This window comes from Octopus bimaculoides, chromosome 14, assembly GCF_001194135.2.
Source record: "Octopus bimaculoides isolate UCB-OBI-ISO-001 chromosome 14, ASM119413v2, whole genome shotgun sequence".
Classification (NCBI taxonomy): domain Eukaryota; kingdom Metazoa; phylum Mollusca; class Cephalopoda; order Octopoda; family Octopodidae; genus Octopus; species Octopus bimaculoides.
The window spans coordinates 53,416,145-53,441,030 of NC_068994.1; the positions used below are offsets into that span (position 1 = coordinate 53,416,145).

The 24,886-nt window shown below is 36.0% G+C and overlaps 1 protein-coding gene and 1 long non-coding RNA gene across 3 annotated transcripts in view; one reads left to right on the plus strand and one right to left on the minus strand.

Moving 5' to 3' along the window:
• Positions 1-24,886, plus strand: part of LOC106868552 (G-protein coupled receptor dmsr-1) — a 184,783-nt gene that overhangs the window by 149,723 nt on the left and 10,174 nt on the right. For both annotated transcript variants that reach the window (XM_052972867.1, XM_014913861.2), the window contains one exon: positions 4,054-4,192. The gene's annotated coding sequence lies outside the window, so the exon portion shown is untranslated. The remainder of the gene's footprint in view (positions 1-4,053; positions 4,193-24,886) is intronic.
• Positions 1-24,886, minus strand: part of LOC128249390 (uncharacterized) — a 107,651-nt gene that overhangs the window by 42,354 nt on the left and 40,411 nt on the right. The gene's annotated exons all lie outside the window — the stretch shown is intronic.

The following is a 24,886-nucleotide window of genomic DNA, read 5'->3' on the forward strand; positions in this document are numbered from 1 at the left end:
CTGGTATTTATTCTTAATTTACCTTTCCGCCATTAGAGAGAAGAGAGAAAAAAACCATTTCGAGCAAGGTTAATGATTTTGTTAATGTTCTCTTCTCAAATAATAACGAAGTTCGACATTGCCTTTCATACTTCCGGTGTCGATAACATAAAGTGCTGGTATCCGATTCAATTGAATACAGCCTCACACATTCATCAAAGTGCATCTGTCATTGAGCCTCTGTATCAGAATTCATTACCGAATGCTCAAATACATTCCTACGCACACGTGAATATCTGTGTGTGTGTGTGTAGACGAAAGGTCCTTCCCGAGCCACAGGCTCATAGGTCAGTTTCCCGGATATCTGTGGGTTAAATATTCCGCACTGGATGGGGCACTAGTCAGTCGTAGGATGACTCATTTTTCCAGGTGAATGGATTGGAATAACGTGAAATGAGGTGTTTTGCTCAAGAGCACAACACATTCCACGGTCCAGGAAACAAAACCGGAATCTTATAATCATGAGTGCTGCATCTTAACAACTTAAGCATACTTTGCTTTTGATTTATTCACAAACTCACACGTGTACGTGTGTGTGTGTGTGTGTGTGTGTTTAAAGGGCACAGAAAGATTAAACCTCAGCTATATCATGACATGAAAATTATGGAACATTTACAAGTTACATTAAAGATGTCTAAAGATTTCACTAATTCATCACTTCACCATCCGATGTTGAACTAAATACAGTTACTTAATTCAGAACCCCGTCACCACAAGCATGGTGGTCGTGGTATGGATCACTAAAAAATCATCTATGGACCCTTTTGATTACTGTTTCATTCCGGTGGACCCCCATAATCATTCGATGTTTAAAAACTAGGTTTATAGAAACTTCTTTCAAAATGCCTATTTTGTTTTTCACACATTAACTTGTATAGGTTGAGCTATGTAAATTGTTAAAGAATGAAATTTAACTGTTTCTTGCAATATATAACAATTACATATATGTAATGCAAATTTTTTTCAGGGACTCTTAAAATACTGCTGTAGATCCCCAATTTACTATTTTATATGGACCCCAAAAAATCTTATACGAACCCCAGCTGAGAACCACTGATCTAAGTTATATAATCTATGACACTGTACAGCTAATCAGAAAGTAGTCGGCGCTATGATTTCACTTTTATGTTAATTATAGAAAAAGGAAGGAATAGAATTGAAATATATCAGAACGGGAAAACAGAATTAACCACAAATTCAAACTAATTAACGATAGCAGCTGTTTTGCTGTAAAATATCTACCAATACAACATAAAGTATATGTATTAGTGAAACAATTGAGTAAAATTTCTTTGTAGAATTTCTGAAGCATATCTTGTAACTTTCTAACGCAATATCTCAATAAAAGGATTTTTCCCGGATGAAAATCGCAGCTTCTGGCGTCTCAATGATACTCATACATTACACATGTTATATTGATGGAGCTTTTACTATAATATTATCTAGAGAGATTGAACGAAAGTGATCGAGAAATGAGGAGAATGAAGGTAATATAAGAGACAATGAAAAATGCAAGAACAGAAAATGGCAGACGTGATAGTGGGGGAGAGTGAGAGGCACAATGAAGAAGATAACAAAGGAGTGACAGTTATAGTTAAAGAGATAGAAACCGAGGAGACGCAACTTCTTCGTTCGGCCTATTGGGCTCCCATAATTGTTTGCTATCTAAAATATGCTATTGTTAATGGCATTTAGCATACACCTTAATATTTTCAGCAAAGTAATTTACACACACGTCAATTTCCGTAGCAGTTATCTAGTGTCATGTTTACTATCGAACGGAAGTTTGATAACAGGCAATATGTAAGAGATGCAGCCATCTGCCATCAACTTCTGAGATGCTGCTCTTGTGATTATGTCACTAATTTAGGGATTACATCACACTCTCGTACTTGTGGTACGTGTGTGTGTGAGAGAGAGAGAGAGAGAGAGAGAGAGAGAGAGAGAGAGAAAGAGAGAAAGAGAGAAAGAGAAAGAGAAAGAGAAAGAGAAAGACAGACATAGGTTCCGGTAGTATTCTGCTGTGAATCACATCATACAAAAGTAATTTTGAGTGATAAATTACACAAGGCTTGTATAAAATATGCCTGATTGCAATAGTTTGGGACACCTTCTTCAGGCCTGATCAAACTCTGGGTTCTGAATGGCCAAAGTGCTAAAAATTGCGCTTCGTAACCTCAGTAGCTCCAGCTCTTCCTAGTTCAGCTTTTCTTTACAAATAATCCGCCCCACCACCACCACTGCCATTTCAGTTTGTTGTGCCATACACATATATCTACATTGGATAGGAAAGTTGGAAGAATTTGCCGTCGTTCTTATTGACGACTAAAAATGTGGTGAGCTGATACAATCGTTAGCGAGTCGTACAAAACGCTAAACGGTATTTCGTTCAGCGGCTTTTTACGTCTCGGTTCAAATTCCCTCGAGGTCTATTTTGCTTTCAATTGTTTTGAGGCCGCTGAATTAAGTACCAGCCGAATACAAGAGTTGATGTAATCAGCTTACCCCCGCCCTTAAAACTGCTGGCTTTGTGCCAAAATTTGAAGTTTTTATTGACGAAAAGCCCGGCTTCTTTATTGCAGAATAAACTAGTTAAACTTTTGGGGGTTTTATTAGTTTCCGAAATCATTGTCTTCCTCTTGAAATTCTCTATTCATATCCAAGGTCTTTCAACATTGATTTAACGCACTATAGCGACATTTGTATAGAATTTTCAACCTGTCTAAAAGACATACGATGTGTTCTTAAACCAGTCACTTCATTCCACGTTGATCTAATCTACTCAGTCATAATGAGTATACCGAATGTGTGGTGGTGTAGCTCTCTGTCCGTTTGGCTGTGGTATCCTCGATGCTCTGTTGGGCGAGGAACGAGAGAGAGTCAATGCCTGTATCTGCGTATATAGGTACCTAAAGCAATTTGTGTAAGCTTGAAGCATGCTAACAAATATTTGCTTGCAGAAGGCATTTGCAGTGTTTAGTGGGAGAGATATGCATATATGAATGTCTACATGTATATATGTTTGTACAGTGTGTGTGTGTGTGTGTGTGTGTGTGTGTGTGTGTGTGTTCATCATTGTCCTGTAAGTTCGAGAGACATTTTGCCACTGGCGCCACCAAAAATGAACAATATCAACGATAAAAGGCACGAAATTGTAAGGATTTTTTAGACGTTGACTGATGAATGAATTAGCTACGAATTTTCTGTTATGTTTTTGTTAAACTATCCTTTTGCTGTGTTTTGGTTAAATCTTTGAAATATTATTTATGTAACGCTATGCACTCCTTATTTTAACACACATCTGTATGTGTGTGTGTGTGCATATACACGTACATATAAATTTGTGCACACATACAAATACATGCATGTGTATATACATATCTATGGAAATGCATGCAAATTTGAATATATATATATGTCCACGTGCGTGTGTTCTTGCAAGCCAAAAATTGTATGTCAACCGGAAGGATAGACCGAGAAGTGTCGTTGCATAGCAGTACTGCATCACATATGATCACACAATGATAAATGCTTGCGAAAATGCATGGTTGTAAAAGAGATGCAAGTAGTTCTGTCTGCCAGATTTCACTTTGTTGTCTTTACTGTGTTTGTTGTTGTTGTTGTTATATTCGTGGTAGTAATGGCCTCGTTCTTCATAATATATTTACTTCAAGCTCTTCTTCTCTAGAAAAAAATACTTAGAGAAACAATATATTCCGAAGACGAACAGATTTTCTTCCTCGTACGTTTTTCTTTTATAATTCATAACGTTATATACTTATTGGTGTTGTTGTTTAGATGTTTATTTCTTTGCTGTTTTGGTTGTTTTTTTTTGTTTCTGTGTGGTTTTTGTCTTTTCTTTTGTTATTTATGTGTTAAAATTCTATGCGTGACGTGGAAGAGGTTGGAACAATTTGCTTATTATCGAAAAGACAATTAAGTTTTTTTTTCTTTTTCCTTTCTATTTCATTTCTTTTGATGCGACCTTTGGAAACATGGAACTTTTGCGATAAGATAAGAAAGATAAAGACTGCAGCAGCAGCAGCAGCAGCAGCAACGGCAGATAAAACGAAGCATTTATTGGCTTTGCAAAGCTACTAGGAAAAGAGTTTTGAAAAATAAAGAAAATAAAGTAAACGAAGAAAAAAAAAAGGTAAACGTAGCTATTTATTCTTTGATGTTAGCATAAATTATATACTTTTGTGTGTGTGTGTGTGTGTGTGTTCATTCACTCAAACTCACAGACATGTGTGTGTATGTGCGCCTGCCTTTGTCTCTGGCAATAATTGACAGTTCAATAAAGCGCCATTGTACATATCTTATCACATGAAAATGTGTTAAGGTTGAAGAAAGTGCATCAGCTGTAAACACTAAAATATTGCGCCAAAAACATAGGCGGTGGAATGCCAGAAACAGAAAGACTAAATTGTCTTGTAGTATTTTGTAGAAACAGCTTTATGTTCCGAGTTCAAAACCCTTTGGGGGTCAGTAGCAAACACGGTTAAGTTGATAAATAATGCGCTTCTTAAAAAATCCCGTGGCTTTTTGCCAATCTAACAACGAATCATTGGTTGTTACAAAGATCACTGATAGAAAACATAGCATGGGTGTTTTGCCAACCACAGGATCCAAAGTTTGGTGTTTTGTTTGCGTAGAAGATTAAAGGCTACATAAAACCAACTATTTGACTTGTTCTTTTTTTATCAATCCTAAGAATGATAAAACGAAAACCAACTTTGGCATGGGTCATTTTTTTTTTGTAGAGGAAGAACGATATTACCCTTCTCTTTTTCTTTCGGAGTCTCCGAGATTATAAGGAAGTTGCGCTCAATGCAAAACCTGGCTTGAATGCTTACCACACACTGGTCTCCACTAATGACACTATGGGACCAGGTGAGGATGTTAAAGTGGTTGGCAGACTAAATCTTTCATACAGTATCTACAAAATTTCACTCACAAAGTTCTGGTTGAACCGCGGCTATGTCAGACGGCACTTGGCCAGAATGCATCGCAATGTGACGGAAGCTGAAACCACGTAGATGCAAATTACGCGTGTTGTTAATCACAGAACCCTGTTTGAACAAAACAAGACTAGACTGAATGATGTGCTTCGGTTAGTTTTGTATTCTATCATTGACTACCAACTCACAACCGATTGGAAAGAAGAATTGCTAATATTCTTTCAAGCGGAAAATATTAGAGGTTTTCTCATGAATTTCTTGTGCGGTGGTCGAAGGAGATTTAATCAGAAAACATGTTTCTTTCGCAAATTTTATTTTGTCCTGGAGTTGTTTTGAACTTAATCCTACTTTGATCCGAGATTATACTTTCATATTAAATCATGTTTTGATCCAACTGTGCTTTTTATTTTAACGTCACATTTTGATTTAACACCATTTGCAGATCTGAAACGAGTTTAATCTAAAATAATTTATTGCTCTAAAAAACATTATTCATTTGAAACTATGTTTTGATTGGAAACTGTGATTTGACCTGGACCCGTGTTTTCAAATGAAGTCACGTTTGATCTGAAACCGTGATTCGAGTAGCAACCATGTGCAGAAACCCATATATTATTGTATTTTGATAAGGGAACTAATGGTCGTTTATTTAAACACTTGATTCATTAATTGTAACTCGTCTATTTGTTTTGCATAATTAATATTCATTTGCGTGTTAACTCATTCGGAAAATGAAATGAATGCGGATGGCCTGCGCTCTTGTAGCTACATAGAATTAAGATGAACTGTGTATGTTGCCAAGCCTCTCGTATCAGTGACTCTTGGGACTGTACCATTCAGCTGTCACGATCAGAGAGCTCGTCACTTCAGTATGCTTGATTTATGAATCAATGATTCAGTGAATAGTCAATAATATTAAAGCGTTGTGAGGTTCGTCTAACACTTTCTCCCTGAGGTCCCTCCAACCCCACTACCATCAGTTCCTTATTTATAATATTCAATTCCGAAAGACTTAGCTACTGTCTCGTTTGTATTTTAAGTTGCTTTCTGTGAATGTCCACTTTAGTATCTGAAGTTATTTGCTGTAAACATGGTTTGTTGTAAGTGTCCGTCGAGAAACTACTCAAATGAAGAAGTAGATTATACGTCGAAAAGCTTTGATGCTCAATAACTAATTAGAAAATTATATGTAATAACCGTTGACTAATTAAAGGAAATGTATGTAAACTGGGAGGATCGTTAGCACGCCGGGCATTTCGTCTTCTTTACGTTCTGTTTTCAATTTAAACTGGGATCGATTTTGCCTTTTATCCTTACGGAGTCGATAAAATAAGTACCAGTTAACATAAAATACATTAATATCAACTTTGTCATCATTATTCATCATGCCCATCAATATATATTTCCACCATCGCCGCCCTATTTATTGTTAGCCTTTAGTCACCGTCTTTCCCGATTCCATTTGCTTTGCTTCCGTTTGCTTCTGCTTGCGGTAGTATCCCTTTCCGGTCGCCATGTTGTTGCTACCATTACTTTTGCTGCCCTTTCTGAATATCAGCTCAACAACATGTGACGTTGTTGATGGCAATGGCGATGATGGTAACAACTTGGTGTCGAGAAGTGGGTAATGCAGCATTGATGCACGAAGGCAAACTAAAACCCGAAATGTGTGAAGCAAACGAGTGAATATATAGCAAATAATGGATGATGAATGTACCAGGCGGCGGAGGCTGCGGCGGCAGACGTTAATGGGTGATGGACGCGAGTCGGGCAGCATCTTTTGAAACTCAACTACCACATAGTCTCTGGGCTCACATCCACATCAAAATTGGAGAAGGAAAAGAAAGGGTTCAACGCTCACAGTCTGTCCATTACCATCTCATGGAATCATCATGAATCGTTGAGAGAAAAAGAACGTTTGACTACGCCACGATATAGGAAGAAAAACGACTTTAGCAATGGATACCATTATACAACAGCAACGGAAACAAACCAAACTGTAGATATGTTGAGCATGGTAGTCGAAGTTAGAAAGAAGAGCGATAAAATACGTCACAGCAAGAGATTGTTAATGTTAATGCCATAACCTTCATCATCATCGCTTTCATCGTTAGCATCACCATAGTTATTATCAACAACATTCCTACGCGCCAATGTTTTAACCGCGAAGTGATCCCTTGACCTGCCTGAGATAGCAGCTGCCAGATCTCTCAGATCATTCACCAACATCTCAAGGAAAGACACATTAGTTTGGGCAGTACTACATTCACCAAAAAAAAGGTCCCAGCTGGAATGATTTTCATCACTGGTCAACCCGTCCGCCTGAGACTAAACAACAGCATCGTTGCTATTATCATCTCACCGTCGCTATACTCATCGTTGTCACCGACATTATGATCGCCGAAGCAATGAAATACGGCGATGCTTAGCGACGTCACATGGAAAGAAACTGAAATGCTGAGGTTTCCGTCTCTCAAGTCAGTTGCCATATTGTTCATTCGGAACTGCTGGAAAGCAGAGGAAGACTTTTGTTGCATGCATAGATTCCGCTTCTCTCCGGTGATTTCTGATGAGCTAAAATCTCTTGGCTAACTGATATAACATCATTATTGACCAACTTTATGCTCTGAGTTCAATTCCTGCAGAGATCAACTTTACCATTCAACCCTCCGGTGTCGATTAAATAAGTACTAGTTACGTACTTGGGTCGATGGTATAGACCAATCCTCTCTCACCAAAATTGCTGACTATGTGTTTAAATTGGAAACCATTAGTTATGGTTCGTTGATGTAGCCAGTGTCCGAAGCTACGATGCTGTCGTTGTTTAGCCTCAGGTCAGTCGTAATTGAAAGGACCTACAATGAAATGTCACCCATTAATGATCTTCCCGTCGCCTATCCAGACACAGAATATTTTAGGCGACCTTATTTGCGTACGTAACTATTTTGTTTAAGACAGTAAGGCCCTAACCCTAACAAAATACATTAACGAATTTCACCATTTTCTATGACATTACAAAGTGTGATCTGAGAGAGTCTTGACAGTCAAAACTGACGTTGTAGCGATGGCGAGTATCATCCATTTCGAGGAACGAGATGTATGTGTGGGATGGTCGGGGAAGGGTCTGCTGAAATATAACCGGAGTGATAGACAGACAAGCAAGCAGGCTGACAGGCAGTCTGTCTGGGGGACAGATGGGGAAAAATTCTATTGTGAAGAAAGAACAACAAAAATCTGAAAGATTACAGAGACAGATGAGACAAAAAAGAAATTAGAGAAAAATAACTGAACATATTGTTTGTTTTAAGATAATATTGTTTAGTGATACAATGGTAAATATAAAAATCTATAATGTAATTATAAAAGGAATTATATTATTTACAATTGCAAAAAAGACTGGAACAGATGTTTAGTGGAAGTTTTTGAAGTTTCGTTAAGTCTAAACATTCCTATTTTTCGTAAAACAAGATTAATTGAACACGTATTTTAAACTATATTCTGCTGGCGCACGTAAGTCATAACGCAAGCATGGCTCTCTGCTTAAGAAGTTCGCTTCGCAATATAGATAGGGTGATAAATTGAATATTAATTCAATTTAAAACCAAGTGGCCTAGCATATAAAAAAAATCTGAAAATTCAGAAAAAAATTGTATTACATGTGTATCAGGGATGGCTACTAGGTGGACATCCAATATGCTAGAAAGAGGTCATCATCTATGTGGTTGGGTCGTTGATGACCTCTTTCTAGCATATTGGATGTTCACCTAGTGGTCATCCCTTATACACGTGTAATACAAATTTTTTTGAATTTTCAGATTTTTTTATATGCTAGGCCACTTGGTTTTAAATTGAATTAATATTTAATTTATCACTCTATATATATATATATATATACATTTGACAGGCTTGTTTCAGTTTCCGTCTACCAAATCCACACACAAGGCTTTAATAGTACCGTGTTTATAGAAGTCACTTGTCCAAGGTGTCACGCAGTGGAACTGAACCTGAAACCATGTGGCTGTGAAGCAAACTTATTACCACACAGCCACGCTTTAATTCAGCTGATGGACTCCAGTATAGTTTATGTCCACCAAATTTCAACTCAAATTGCTTTGGTCTCTCCGAGGCTAGGATAGAGGAGACTTGCCCAAGAAGACGTACGTCGCGAGATTGAACACGGTAACCACATCATTGCGACGCGAGCATCTTAACCACACAGCCATGCTTGTGCCCATTGTAAAAGTGCTGTTATTCTTGTTGTTACTGTTGTTGTTTTTGGTAGTGGTAGTGGTGGTGGAGGGGTTACTATTGAAGTGGCTCTGTTAAAATGAACCTTACTGCCTGGAGTGAGTTGATTGACTTTTAACAGTGGAACCTTAAGATTCAACATAGAGAACAAATCTATTGAAGATGATGATGATGATGATGATGATTCTGTTGTCTTTCTTAGTTTAGTTGTTGCTATTGATGTCGAGGTTTTAATTGTTTCTTTCCTTGTTGTTGTTGTTCATTCGCTACTATGTAATTAACTTTCATGCCGCCTAATTAAATCGTCCATCTTACGAAACCTACAGACTTCAAGGAATCTCATTTACGTCTAATTCACTCCCAGCATTGCATAAACAATAACAGCACAGTTTTGAAAGAGTTCTTACACACACACAAAACTGCGCTGTGGCTTTCGGGTCGTGTTTCTGCTGTTACAACATAAATATATAAACCTTTAATTATAATTGTAGTTACTTTTGTGACTATATTTTCTTCCATCTTCTTACAAACGTCTTTCTTGATTAACAACCAACAGTTTTTTAAAGATGTAATCCTTCACAAATCAATCACTACTTTGTAAATGAGATATATATATATATATATAGAGAGAGAGAGAGAGAGAGAAAGAGAGAAAGAAAGAGAAAGAAAGAGAGAGAGAGAGAGAGAACGCGACTTCATGGAGATAGCGACTAAATGTTCTTCAAATCATACATTTACTGAGTTTTGGGGAGGAGGGGGTTAAAGTGAAAATAAGGAATGTGAAATTGGATAATGTAATCGTAGATATATTAATCAATTCTAATAAAAAGAGGTGATGTAATGGTTGCAATTCCTTCGATCATAAGCCTGCTCATTAGAATTGATAACAAGAAGGAATCACTGAATAATTCTCCAACAATGTTTTTCGCAATGGAAATTTTAATTCTTGCACGATTTCAGAATTAGAGTCTGTAGTTCAATTAATTGAACTCCTAATACTTATTCATTTTAAATAGTAATATGGGTTTCTACAATCGATTGAGCACTGGACAAGAATGCCTTGTGGTATTTACTCAAGTCCCTTTATGTTCTGACTTTAAATTCTACTTGACATTCTTTTCCATTTTTCCGATGTTGTTAGATCGATTCTCGCCTTCAACAAAATGTGCATCCTTATGACTGCACGTCAGGACACCTAAATTTCTCTCTGGGGAGATTTTCATCAATCAGTTTTTCGTCTACAACTTGAAGAGAACGGAGTGAAGATGGTGAAAGTAAATTTGCTGAAATATGAAGAGCATGATCCGGTTGAATGAGGCTACGCAAAGTATGCGGCTGTAAACTAGGAAATATAGGAGAAAGAAAGGCAGAGGGAGACGGTCGTACAGATTGACAGAAGGCGAGAGAAAGAATATTTGTGTGTATGCGTATGAGTATGCTTGCACAAACGTTTGTATAGGCGCAGGCGTGGCTGTGTTATTATCTTTTTCAACTAACAAACTTCTTATGATGAGTTATGTACTCGACAGTAACAACAAAAACAAAAAACAATAAGAACCAAGGAAACTAATCCTCGTCTGTATCAAAACGTAAGTCTAAAAGACAAATGTAATGACCAGAGAGACTGAAATTGCTTTATGTTTTAAAAGGAAAGTGGGATCCTGCTATGCTCTGACATTTAGAAAATAAAAGATCAAAGCTGGAAAGTCAATTGCAATGAGGCCATCAGAGTAAACAAGGTCAATGTTAAGGTGACAGTGAAACTCTAATGGAGTCAATTCCCTAAATTAGGGCAAGTGCTGGACATAATGATATCAGTAATAAGAGCAGTTATGGAAGCAGTGACAGTGTTACCAGCACCAGAGGTTTTGGCAGCCACAAATACGTTTGAAAATATACTCTAAACGGCGGTGCATCAGCATGGCCGCAGCTCTGAGCTGAAACTATACAAAAAATATATATATATATATATATATTGTATGTACTAGTGAACCAACGAGGAACATTCTATGTCTTTGTTCGACCTGCTATATATTTGGTACCCAAGTATCTTTCAAATCGCACCATACATTCATGTAATCTTTGCGAAAATAGGAAGGACACGGTATGATACATACCTACATACATTTTGCCAGTATAAAAGAATAGTGTGCCTACTGCTGGAACCCCTGTTGATCAGAACTGATTGGGGTTAAACAACACACGTGCACGTTTGTGTGTGTGTGTGTGCGCGCGTTGTTTCTGTGTAAGTATAATCTGCCGATCTAAAAAAAATTATCTGTCAGTAAATTAGTAATGAAGTTTCGTATTATCACAAATATAGCCTGCTAACATACTAAATACATAAAAACACATTGCTATTGATTCCCCCTATATGAAAAAATATATAAAATATAGCATTACGCAAGAAGACATTCGAGATGAATCGTGTATGGAGTGTGCAGTAGTCAAGTAACTTTAAATTCTCTTGACAACTATTCCAAGAAGGTGAAAGAATTGTTTAAATGCTTTACATGTTTCAGAAAGAAAGAATTGCTTCCAGTGCGAAATAAGCTAAGTGGAGTTGATATAAGATAGCTTCCGCAGTTTACCAATGAAATATATATATATATATATAAATATTATGGGGGGGGGGGATATGTATGAACTATTAGTGCGAAAAGCCTTAATGGAATAATGGCTGCTATGCTTTTGTGACTGACTATAAATGGAAAATATTCATACATATTTCTCACTGGTTTAATTCATTTTTCTTTTCTCTCTTCCTATTCTTTGGTCCATAATCTTATCCTTTTCACATAATTTCACCATGGAAAATTATCTTTGGCTTTCTTCTATTCTCTTTCAATACCATATGCATTACACACATATGTGCTTGTGTGTGTGCCTCTCTCTCTCTATATATATATATGTACAAATAGAGACATATACATACATACATACATACAGATGCCTGTGAACAAATGTGAGAGTGAGTGAATGGCCTTTTTTGATAGAGTAGTCAGTGCCTGGAATACACAGCTTCGCAATAATCGTTCTGATTCTCAGCGCTCTGAGTTCAAATCAAACTGAAGCTGCCTTTGCTATTCATCATTTCGTCGTCCATGAATAAAGAACCAGTCCTGTCGTACAAATCATTCTTGTGTTTTTGTTGTTCTTTCATAGCGGTGCATTGGCGATTCGCTGAAGTTCAGAGACAACAGCAAGGCATCAAGGAACATAAAAATACATACACAGGCACAAGCATTATACACATACACACATTGTCAAAACCAGAAAGGAGAAAGCTAATTCGAAGACTATAGATCCAATCTATCACTGGAGCTGCAAAAATCTGTAAAACTTACCAGAAGTTTATCATTTAAATATATAAATGAGCATGTCTAGATATGCAACTATGTCTAGATATGCATGAGAATATATGGACATATACATCCATACAAGAATACCCTGTTGTTGATGCTGAAATTCCAGTGAAGGAGCCTTGGATCTAGGTTAGAAACCAGTTCTTTCTCTATTGGCCAGAAATCTTGAAATAAACTAAATAATGATACTCATACATACATTCCTATATAGAGGGTGTACTTAACATCCAAATGATTCGTCTGAGACCGCGATTGCTACGTGGAAGACACGGCTTAGTCATTCAAAAGTACACAAAGCCCAGGTCACAGTTCGTGCGACGAAAATGTTGACAGCTAACAAACTTTAAGTGAAGTTAACATTCTTTGAGTGCTTTTGAATCGCTAGAATGTATCTTCGACGCTGCAATCGAGAAATATGATAGATAGATATATATATATATATATAAGAGTATATAATTATAATTAAGGACACTGGAATGTCAGCGCCTATACGCTAGAAGTGAACGTCAAGTACCTACAATCCACTCAAAATTTGTTCTCTATTTATAACGCAAGGCCCAATGCGAGGAAATGGGGAAGAAGATTTACAGATTTCGGATAAACCTATGTCTTAAGATTTCGTGCTCTGTAATGAAGATTACTTTGTACTCCTCAGTGGAGATAAACCGACAATACATATACATACCGATAAACGTTTGCGTATAAATACCAATATATACATGCATTTCCCGCGTATACATTAGATTTAATCGCCCATCTCGGCCATGTTGGTAATGTCAGAAATCATACGGAGTTAATACAGTCCAGCAGCATGATAAAATGACTAGAGAACTCAAAATTAAGCGTGTATTGGGTAAAACCCAGTGTATTCCTATTTAACATTTAATATGAACTCTTGCTTAAATTCACTTTATTAGTGGTACACAAATTTAAACACCGGCTACTTCCCAACGGTGTAACTAACGTATACGTATTTTGTATGGTAACATAAGAGTCAAGGAAAGAAACAAAGAGTCAATGTAGCACAGGTTTAATACTCCGTTACAATTGTTTCAGTAGCACTCCGTTTCGAACCACATTATATGTCGTTCATTATGCTTGACAAAATATACAATTGTATAAATTTACACGCTGTGCAACAATTATACATTGTGTGTACACCATGTATAGTAGTAGCACAACGTGGTGCTTGTCTGACGAGGTGTTAATCCGGCATATTCAACCGTCTGTAAATTAATAGAGATATTGCATATTTTGTCACACATCATAAATTTTATGTATTATAATACGAAACGGAATGGAATTGCACCGACACAATTGTAACGCATATTAAACTTCATCTTCTTTCGTACATGCACGGGCACAGAATATGTTTTATATATATGGTAATACACACGCAAAAAATAAGTTTAATCTAGACAGCAGCTTAGATAAACGATAGCAAAGAGGAGGAGGATCTCAGTGGACAAAACATCCAGTGAATGGGTAGAAGACGGAAACATAAAAGTTATAGGTAATTAGATGAGAGACGAATAGTTAATAAAGGCATCAATTGTGGGATGGCAGAAAATTGGAATGAAGACAAAGCGGGTTGTATGAGTTTTATATTAAAGGTACGAGGATAAAAATTAACAGACTCTGAAAGGGAAATTTTCAAAGTATTGTTGGGTGAAATTTAATTAAAAAAAAAAAACGTCGTAATTACAGACGGAAGTCGAATGCAACACGAAAGCAGACAGATACATATATGTGTGTGTGCATACACACATGCATACATACACACAAACACGCATGCACATAGCTTAAATAAAAAGCACAAACACACAAATACACAGATGGAGAGATACACAACACGCACTTATATATGTAAATATAAACCTAGATGAAAAAAAATACGCATCTAAACACAAATGTACACACACACACATTTATATATATATATATATATATATATATATATAATCTTTGAATGCATCAGTACAAACCAAACTTGCTGCTGGCAATAAATATCTCTGTGATGTCTGCACGGTCGAAGCTATTGCGATTTTATTTGCTAAAGAACATAAGACCGAGTGGATTACGTCTTGCAAACATCGGCTAAAAGATAAATACTTTAATATCCTTTTCACCCTTTGTACACCCGAACGACTAAAGCATGTCTTTCCAACTGCTTTCCCTTTTTTTTTTTTTATTATATATCTCTCTGTATCCTTTAGATATTGGCCCTTCCTTTATATTTGTACTTTATAACTCTCCTCATCTTCATTTTCATCCTCTTATTGTGTTTGTGGTTCCTTATTTATTCATGTTTTATTCAGTCTTCCAGGTTTTTCTTTTATACCTCTTCCTTATATGTTTTGCGTTTGGTTTTTGCTGTGTTTTATTTTTTTGTTTGTGTTTTTCTATCTGGTCTACTGCCATGTTAATTTTCTGCTATAGCATATATTTCTACATATTTCTCCTTCCTTTTTTTTTTATTTCTGGTAAAGTCAACAGGCTGTGTAGCCTGAGGCGCTGTTAGGTATATACAAAATACATAAGACTATGATTGGTACATATTTTATTATCTTATAAGCTGAGACCCAACGCAATTCTTAATAGCATTTCTTTATCGCTACATGAATTGCAGTTTCACTCTTTGGACATGTGTGTTCTCTCTGAACATTCTAATTTCCTCACGATATACGAATTCATATATTTCCATACGTTGTTCACCTTCCTGCAATCCGGTTTCTATTGAGCTCCACGTTGTGTTTTTGTTTTGTTTTTGTTTTCTTTAAAGAATTAAGGTATTTCGAGAATTAAAAAAAATTAAACATACTTTCAATAAAGTTTCAAATGAAAAACTGTTTTCACTTAACCCTATGTTCTGATTTAATATACTTGAATTAGGTATATGCCATTTACACAAACTATAATATATACGATTAATATTAGTTTCAAATTTTGGCACAAGTCCAGCAATTTTGAGGGAGTGGGTGGGTCGATAACATCGACTAGAATGCTCACCTGGTACTTATTTTTATCGACCTCAAAAGGATGAAAGATGAAGTTGACCTCGGTATAATTTGAATTTAGAACGTAAACGCTGACGAAATACCTTTAAGCATTTTATTTTGCCTGTTATACTAACGGTTCTGCCAGCTCGCTTCCTTAATAAAACAAATAAATGTTCCCTTCTGTTAGATGGGATGCAGTCTATTTGTATTGAATCAAAAAATAATAATTGATGTAAGTCAATTGTTGTTGATCAATATTTGACTATTTTCTGTTTACTTTATATATATAACAAAGGGACTCACCTAAACATTCACACTTGCTTCCAAAGCTCTAAATACAGGAATAAATTCTTAATCATAGCATAATCCCAAATTTAATCAATAAATTTTTTTCAAAACGCTTCTCCATAAGAACCCACCCTCAAACCTAATTAATACCTCGCTCAAACCCTTACATTCAAGAACGACTTTAATCCAAAAGAGATTATATGAAACGCTAATGCATCTAATGCATAACGTCTTTAATTGTTTCGAGTTTACACTCTTCTTCTGAAATAAAGGATTGACAAGGAGAGAATATTGGATTAACAAGGAGAGAAAATAAAGGATTGACAAGGAGAAAAAGAAAATAGAACGAACGTGTATGTGTGTGTGTGTGTGTGTGTGTGTGTGTGTGTGTGTGTGTGTGTGTGTGTGTGTGTGTATTCTATATTATATTACATTGTATATGTGAGTAAATGAGCTGCTGTATACTTCTTTTGGAGAATTCTCTCCTTTTAAAACATTCCACAATCCAGTATTGCTGTGTGTGTCTTTACAGTCGTGATTAGAGATTCGCACACTTGTAAAATAGGAAGTTGATAAACTTTGATTATATGAGACTACCATCACAATCGGAAGACGAAACCCCCCTCTAGAAATTTTTCAATTCTAAAAACGCAACATGTTTCAGATAACTACGTTTATCGGTTAACCGAAAATACAGGAAACGTAAAGAAATATGTATATTTATGTGTTTGTATATTTCTTTGGTTTGTTTCATATGCGCGTGTGTGTGTGTGTGTGTGTGTGTGTGTGCATGCAAACATCTACGCATTAGTGCTTCTCTACACATACGCAGATTAGTTGTATACTGCATACAACCATTTAACTATGTATATATAAACATATGTATATTGATACATGTATACACAGATATATACATAAAAGCATATATATATATAAAGAGACATTTATATATACATATACGTGTGTTGTGAGTGTGCATGTAATCAATATATGTATAAATTTAGATTATAAATACATACATACGTGCGTATGCATCCTGACCACTTTGTAATATATACGTTATTCTGCTACAAGTTTTTTTTACACACACTCACACACACACGTAGTCGCATGTGTATGCTAGTTTTAATAATGTAAACACTTATAATCGGTATGCATATACGAGTAATACCTCGAGATTTAAAAGTAACAAGTTATTCCCATGACAGAATCAAAACTCACATCAATGGAAAAGAGAAACGTGCCAAGCACTGCACCACAGCTAAGTGTAATGATTGTACATACATATGCGCAGTACATACCAAATTAATCTCACTTTCTCTCTCCCTCTCTCTTTGTCTTTCTTTCTCTTATATATATATGTACTTATATATATATGCACTCATATATACTTATATATATATATATATATATATATATACACTCACATATTTATATATATACTCATATATATACTTATATATTTATATACTCATATATATATATATATATATATATATACTTATATATTTATATACTCATATATATACATACTTATATATTTATATACTCATATATATACATACTTATATATTTATATACTCATATATATACATACTTATATATTTATATACTCATATATATACATACTTATATATTTATATACTCATATATATACATACTTATATATTTATATACACATATATATACATATATACATACTTATATATTTATATACACATATATATACATATATACTTCTATATTTATAAATATATACACATATATGCACTCATATATATATATATATATATATATATATATATACACTCATATGTATATAGATAGATAGAGAGAGAGAGAGGAATATTTGCTAGTATCAGATGAAAATACATCCCAATGCACATATCAGTTTATTTAATGGTGAAAGTGCAGCACAACCATCAGAAATGGTTCTATTACTAATATTTAAAGTTTTTAAGTTGCTAAGACATGCAAAAGACATATCAAGGCCGAAAATAGTTCGAAGAACTAATATTGAATCTAATTATAAGTATAGAAAACTTCAGACCAATGCGTCCAGTTTCATTTTCGCTGTTTATTTACGAACCTTCAGATTCTTCCGAGCATAGCTTTGCATTTCGTTACTGCTACAAAACCAGTCAAATTCTAAGGTAGTTTTAATCGATCAACCTCTCCCAGGAAAGTCGTTGATGTTGTGTGTAAATTATTATTTAAGGCCTGATGATTGGTGGATCGTTGGATAAAATGCTTTCGGATTTTTGTTTCGACACTTTACGTTTTCAGTTCAAATTCCATCGAAGTTAATTTAACCTCACATCTTTCTGAAGATGACAAAATAAATACCAATGAAGATGGAAATTAGCATCAATGAACAACGCCCCTCCGCCACTCTAAAACTAATTCTGGTTTTGTGCCTAATATAGAAATTATTAAAGCTTTGTAGCCTGAAGAACAAAAATGTATGAGAGCGTTTACATTAGATTGTCAGGTTAGTCCTGAATCTGTAGGGTTCCTCATAGAAAAATATAAAATCTATATCTGACGAGAGGGTGTATATGGCGTATATATTGTTTTGGAATGAGGAACGGAGCGAAGACGTCAGCTCAGGCAGAACGTCATACACATGTCAGTCTTAATTCCACAATATTTTGACGAAGTGACTGAGGAGACGCCGTAACAAATGTCGTTGATGACTTTCGTTCGCGATTCTTAGTTACATTTTTAGCTCAACGAGGGCAGATGGATAGTATCGATGGGCCCTTTAGTTATGTAAATTCTTTCTTTCAACATGTTGGCCATCATAACCCCACATGACTTCAAAACGATCCCAGACTAGTCCTTTGTAAAGGGTACAAAAGAGAAGAGCTTCTGGTTGTTCAGAACGGAAAAACAACTGGCTACATATGAAAGTAAGAGTGTCTCTATTCAGATGTGCTGAAGAATCCTAAACAAAAGCAACGGCAATTGCAGAACATGGAGGCTGCTCTTTATGTGGCCCTATCCGACACGACTCCAAAAGCATCGAAGAATATCACAACGTCCTTCGTTCGAACTGATTGAAAGCAAGCACAAGGTGTGGGAGGTTGCTAAGGACAGCATAGAGGGCAAGGGAAGAAACAAATACACCTCAAGATGAGGCAAGCAAACGGTTTGAGGAGAAGCCACCTCCACTCGCATCGAAAAAGAGCTCACGGTTCTTCACAAAACAAATGAAGTAATGGAATTCTTAAATGAATAGAAGGAAGACGAAGGTTGTTGCAATGTGCTGAATGTGGAGGATTAAAACGAGATTATCAAGAACAGCTATACGATAAGCTGCTAGCAAAAAATCTACCCCACCAGTTCTTTTACTCTTTTACCGGTTTAAGCCTTCAAACTGGCTATGCTGGGGCACCGCAACTGTTGTTGCTAGGCTTTTTGGGTTGCTTTTGGTGAATGAGAGAGAGTGAGGTTTTGCTACCATCATTTGCATTTCTTGCACGAGGGACGTTTATCTCGAATCTTAGGTAATGGGAATTCCAGTTATCTCTTGAAAGCCTCCACATTCACACCATGTAGATACCTCAAGTTTTTAACAGAATATAGAAGACCAGTGCTATTTCCTCCAGCAGGTGTGAGATTTCTCGTTCAGTTTCACAAAATTATGAACAACACCATTCGCTCTTACATTATTAATATAGATTTTTCTAAAGCCTTGAATTATATGTCCAGAACACCTGCGATGCACCTAGACATCTTTTTCGGTACACCATTCACAAGCCACTGACAGAACGATTTTTAACTGTATTTGTTTAATTACTTTAATCGCATAAATAGCTTCTAAATCATTGTCATTAACGCCTTCATAAAGGATCATGCTCTTCTGCAAATTTAGAATCGTGGGGGAAAATGTAATTCCCCGTTTTAAAATCGATATGAAATGTGTTTTATAGATAGAATTTTGCGATGAAAATGCACTGGTTGAGCTATTATTACTCCCACCCACTTATATTGCTTAATGCGTTAGTCAAATGAGATAGATAGGACTCTTTTCCTCCCATTTTACTCTTCTCTTCCTCTATCTCTCTTCCCGTCCCTCTCCCTCCGTCCTCTCTCTCAGCTTCACTCCCTTCATATCCAGGAACAAGTACTGTGTTACACTTTGAAGACTTCTACCACCATCAAAACTAAATGTCAACAATACGATCTATTGCTGCTGTTGTTGTTACATATATGCTGCTGTTGCAGTTGTTGTCGTTACTGCTAGTGATGATAATGAAAACGATATCAGTGATGGTGGTGGTGGCAGCAGGAAATCTCTTGTGACTCATAGCAAAAACTTGATAAGTGACCAGACATTGATAAACCAACGGCCTATAACACTAGTTCTTCGTGGTGCCATTAGCGACTACTACTATTTCAGAGCTAGTGCCATCAATTATAGATATTACGCTATGGCTGTTTCTAAAAACAGTCATTAATTATTTGATATGGCAATTAGGTTAAAAGGAATGAAATAGATGCGTTAATTCGATCTCAAGTGACTTTGCTATTGACATAAATCGTTTCTATCTTGAGATGTTAGCAAGAGCACAGTTGACGTATGAAATTCGCGGTAGGTTAGGTTTGCGAAGAGCCGTGCCGGCGACCCAGTTTCAACTACTGACTATCGCTTTTCTGTTTCTTTTCTTTTCTTTTTCTTTTTTAGATTCAGGTCATCCCTGATCGAATATTTCAGTGATCAAAGGCGTTCCAGTCGAGACTATCCCGTCTCTTTCCCAGAAGCAGCACACTCAAAACTGCATGCAGCCTTTTTTCAATATGGTAGAATGTAATTTCAGAGACAGATAGACAAACAAAGAGACAGGTAGAAAGAGAGTGTGTTGCCATTTCTGGCAGATCCCACTGCTTGACAACCGATGTTGTGCTGTTTACCTCCCCACAACTTATTATATCGTTTTCTTTTGCCGGGCCACTGAGTACCTGGCTTTAAAAATAGTACTAGGGCCGATTTGTTCAGCTAAAGCATTCAAGGCAATATCCCAGCATGGTCGCTGTGACTGAAACATGTAAATGATAAATGGCCGTTTGAAAATTAAAATCTGAGGAACGAGAATAAAGCCATAAGCGAATAATATGTAAACTAGCAGTATCTTTGGATATTACACGGCTATTTTGAATATTGTAAGACGGAATTGTATATGCTGGTATCGTGTAAATGACTGAATATCCTATACATATATATAATCTCATTGTGAACCAGTAATTTAAAGGGTCAGCCTTGTCACACACACAGCATCATACTGATTCTGTTTTTCAGAATTCAATTTCCGTTTACTAATTCCATTCGCAAATTAAAGTTGATTCAATTTTTGGGCAGTGGTCACTTCTACAAGCTTCCGCTTAGCGGAAAGGATCGAATCCTTGATTTCATGATTGCATAGGAAACTCTGAAATATTCAGTCATATTGATCAACACCATTCCTCATTTGTCACCACACAGACGAGTACAGACACATGCACACAAAGATTCAAACACACATGTGGGCCTGAATGTAATCACAGACGAACGTTTATGAACGCATATATACTCGTACAAACGGTCATATACAAACAGACAGACAAAAGCAGCTATTTTTGTTTCGTTGTTATTTGCGAGATTCTGATAAAGAGACGCTGACTAACAGATTAATATATATTTTCATGTTGCCATTTGGAACATTGAAATCGAATCTCATAATCGTTTATTGTTGCAAAAGAGGGAAAAGTGAGAAACTGTGTGCGTGTAAAGAGAGGGCGGGAGATAGAGACAAACACAGCGGTACAGACAAAAAAATCATATGGCGATATAAACAACTAATAAATAGATTATGGCTGGAAATTAATGTTATATAGCATATATTGGAATCAAATACAAACCTAAGAGAATATCTCGTGACTTCAATGAATTTTTTTGCTATCTGTCTATATTAAAGATGTGTGTGTGGTGTATACATACACACACACACACATCATATATATGAATGTATGTATATGAATGTATGTATATTCATTAGACCGTGGAATCCATGTAATCCTCTGTTTGTTTTATACATTCTCTATATTTGCCTCTCCCGTCGCCTATTTCTCTTCGTTTTTATTTGATTCCTTGGCTGTCGTCTGCTACTTCGCTCAAATCTGCATTTCTTCCCATCGTCGTAAATGGATGAATTGGTATTACAGGAAGGGAGTTCCAACTTCAGTTTTTTTGCGTCTGACGACGAAGTTTTCTTCATTTCCTATACCAGACTGGTAATGCCGTTGGAGCACCAGGCCCCAAGCTGAGATTTTGTAGTTCCTAATTGCAAACAAATGCCGCCAAAAAAGATTTTATATTCACACGTGTAACGAATGAGTTTTGTGCCTCGCATCGACAGTCTCACTGCTTTTTGTTTTTGCAACAGCTCCAGCATGACCTTGTTTCCAACTTGTAAGATCATATTGACCCCTAACAACTACATGTCTCTGCATTCACCACCTCCACATACTTGTATTGTGCCGGCTTCGCATATTGTGGTTTGAACCTATGGGCAAGTGGACATCGCACTATCCCTGTTTGTCGCCTCTTTGGTCTTGAATACTGGACAGATAGTTCCATGATTTTGCCTCGTTAATGGTTAACGCATTAGCTTATATATCTACCAAGATATCCTTCAGACATTCCTTTGAGGTTACAATGAAAGCAGAACCACTTTACTCTCTGCGAGACAGAAACGTATCACTTTACATCTTAATCATTCTTAGATCAATTTGTCGGGCAAGAATAGTCATCCTTCTCGGAGACACCACTACAATGTCTTAATTTTGTTTTCTTGTTCACTCTTCTCTACGCCCACAAACTCTTTTGAACAAACAACGTTCGCAATTCTGTTTCTGGAATCATACCCAAGTAAAATATGTCCGTCTTGTTGTTATTGCTTGCATTTTCTCCGCAAATGTTTAAATCAATATTGCCACTCTTTTTCCGTCAAAATGTTATAGTTTTTCTTCATTTTTGTACGTTCAATAATGTTAGCTTTCATTTATTCCTCCTTTTTTAAAACCTGTATTAATATTTTTTCTTTCAAAAAGTTTTAACTGAAAGATTTATGCTCATGCTTTTGTTTATGTTAATGCCAGCACATTTGGGTTGAGCAGTTTTTCCCAGTTATTCCCCAATAAAGGAAACCGTCTTAAAATATGATTATGCAAAACAATTTTAACAAAATGTATTGTATCTTCTCACTGACAAGGAATTTTGTTCTAAAGTAAAAAAAAGAACAGAACAGACTCTTTTCTTTGTCATAATTCCATGCGACAAAACAAAATAATTCTCCAATTAGAAATATCCAGTATATTTCACTTCCAAACACAAGAATGATATGTAGCATAACTTTCCAAGACATGAAATAACAAAACAAATAAAATAATAATCATCGTTTTTTAATATTGGCACAAAGCGAGAATTTAGGGAAAGAGTTTAATCAGTATCCTGCTACTCGACCGGTTCCTTATTTTATCGTTCCCAAAGCGATGAAAGGCAAAGCTGAGCTCGACAGTTTACGAACTCAGAATATATGCATTGTCAAATGATTATACCAAATCACTTCCCTTCAATAATTCTTCACATAGGCTCAAGATCAGAACTTTTGGATGGGCGAGGAAGTTAGTCGCTTAAATTTTGCCCGATACCTTATTTTATCGGCCCTGGAAAAATAAAAAGCAAATTTGAATCTTTGCAGGATTAGAACTCAAAGAGTAAAGAACCGGAACAAACCACAAGGCATTTTCTCCGACGTTTTAATGTTTTTACCAAACCACTGTAATTTCCTCATAAATTGATTTCCTGTTTCGTCTTAACGACTTCTTTCCAAGATGTATTCTTACTAATGTAACAATGTTATGGATGAAACGATGAATTGGCGATTATAGAGAATGACCAATGTTTGTGTCTTCTGTACAACTCAATAAAGCTCAACAGAAACAATGCAGTCACTGACATATGGCACTGGATATTTTATTTCCCGTCAAGCCTAATGGTTTGACGGGAAATTAAGTATCCAATGCCATATGTCAGTAATGACTAATATCATTGGTTAGTTTAAGTAGAGCTTGGTTAGGTTAGGTTGCATTAGGTTAGATTTATTGTGCTTAGTTAAGCTAGGCTTCGTGAGGTTTCTACAAAATATGGCTTAGTGCTTTGTAATAAACGTGTAATCAATATTATTTCAGAGTTGTGCATTTCTATCAAGTTACTTGATCTGAGGTCGTGTGTTGAAAAAATCAATTACATTGTAAAAGAGTCGTTTTAACCATTTAAGACACATATAAAAATCGAATTCACTTTCCGTTTATTTCCTGAATTGTGCAAACTGGAGGGGGGGGGTGTCAGTAACTAGTTTGCAGGAGAGCTACGAAAGTTTTGATATCTCAAGAAATAAATGAAAACTGAATTTAACAGTCCTTGTGGTGTTTTATATGAGTAAAATTGTTCTACGATGTAATTAATAGCTAAATTCATCTGTAATAATCATTTCCAATCAACACGTTTGTGAAAAACACTCGTAGCTGTGTAGTTAAAATGGTTTCACATCTCGAAAAGAAATTGTTATTACTAAACGGGAAAGTAAAATAGAATAATTCGGTAAATACATTAAAGCGTCGGGAATTGCTTTACAATATACGTTCTAGTCCTTTAGGTTTCGAGTTCAGATCCAGCCGAGGTCAACTTTGTCTCATATTTTTCCAGGGTTGATAAAATAATGCATCAGTCACACACTTAATGAACTAGCTCCTTCTCCGGACAATTTTTGGCTTAATGCTTATAGAAATAATAGCAGCAGCAATCGATGAGTAGTATGTGAGTGGACTGGAACGCTGGGGCGTCGAAACAAATACAACGCAACATTTTAATACATTCTGAATCCAAGTCCTGCTGTGGTCAACTTTGCCTTTCAGCCCCCTCTCCAAAAATTTCAAGCCTTTT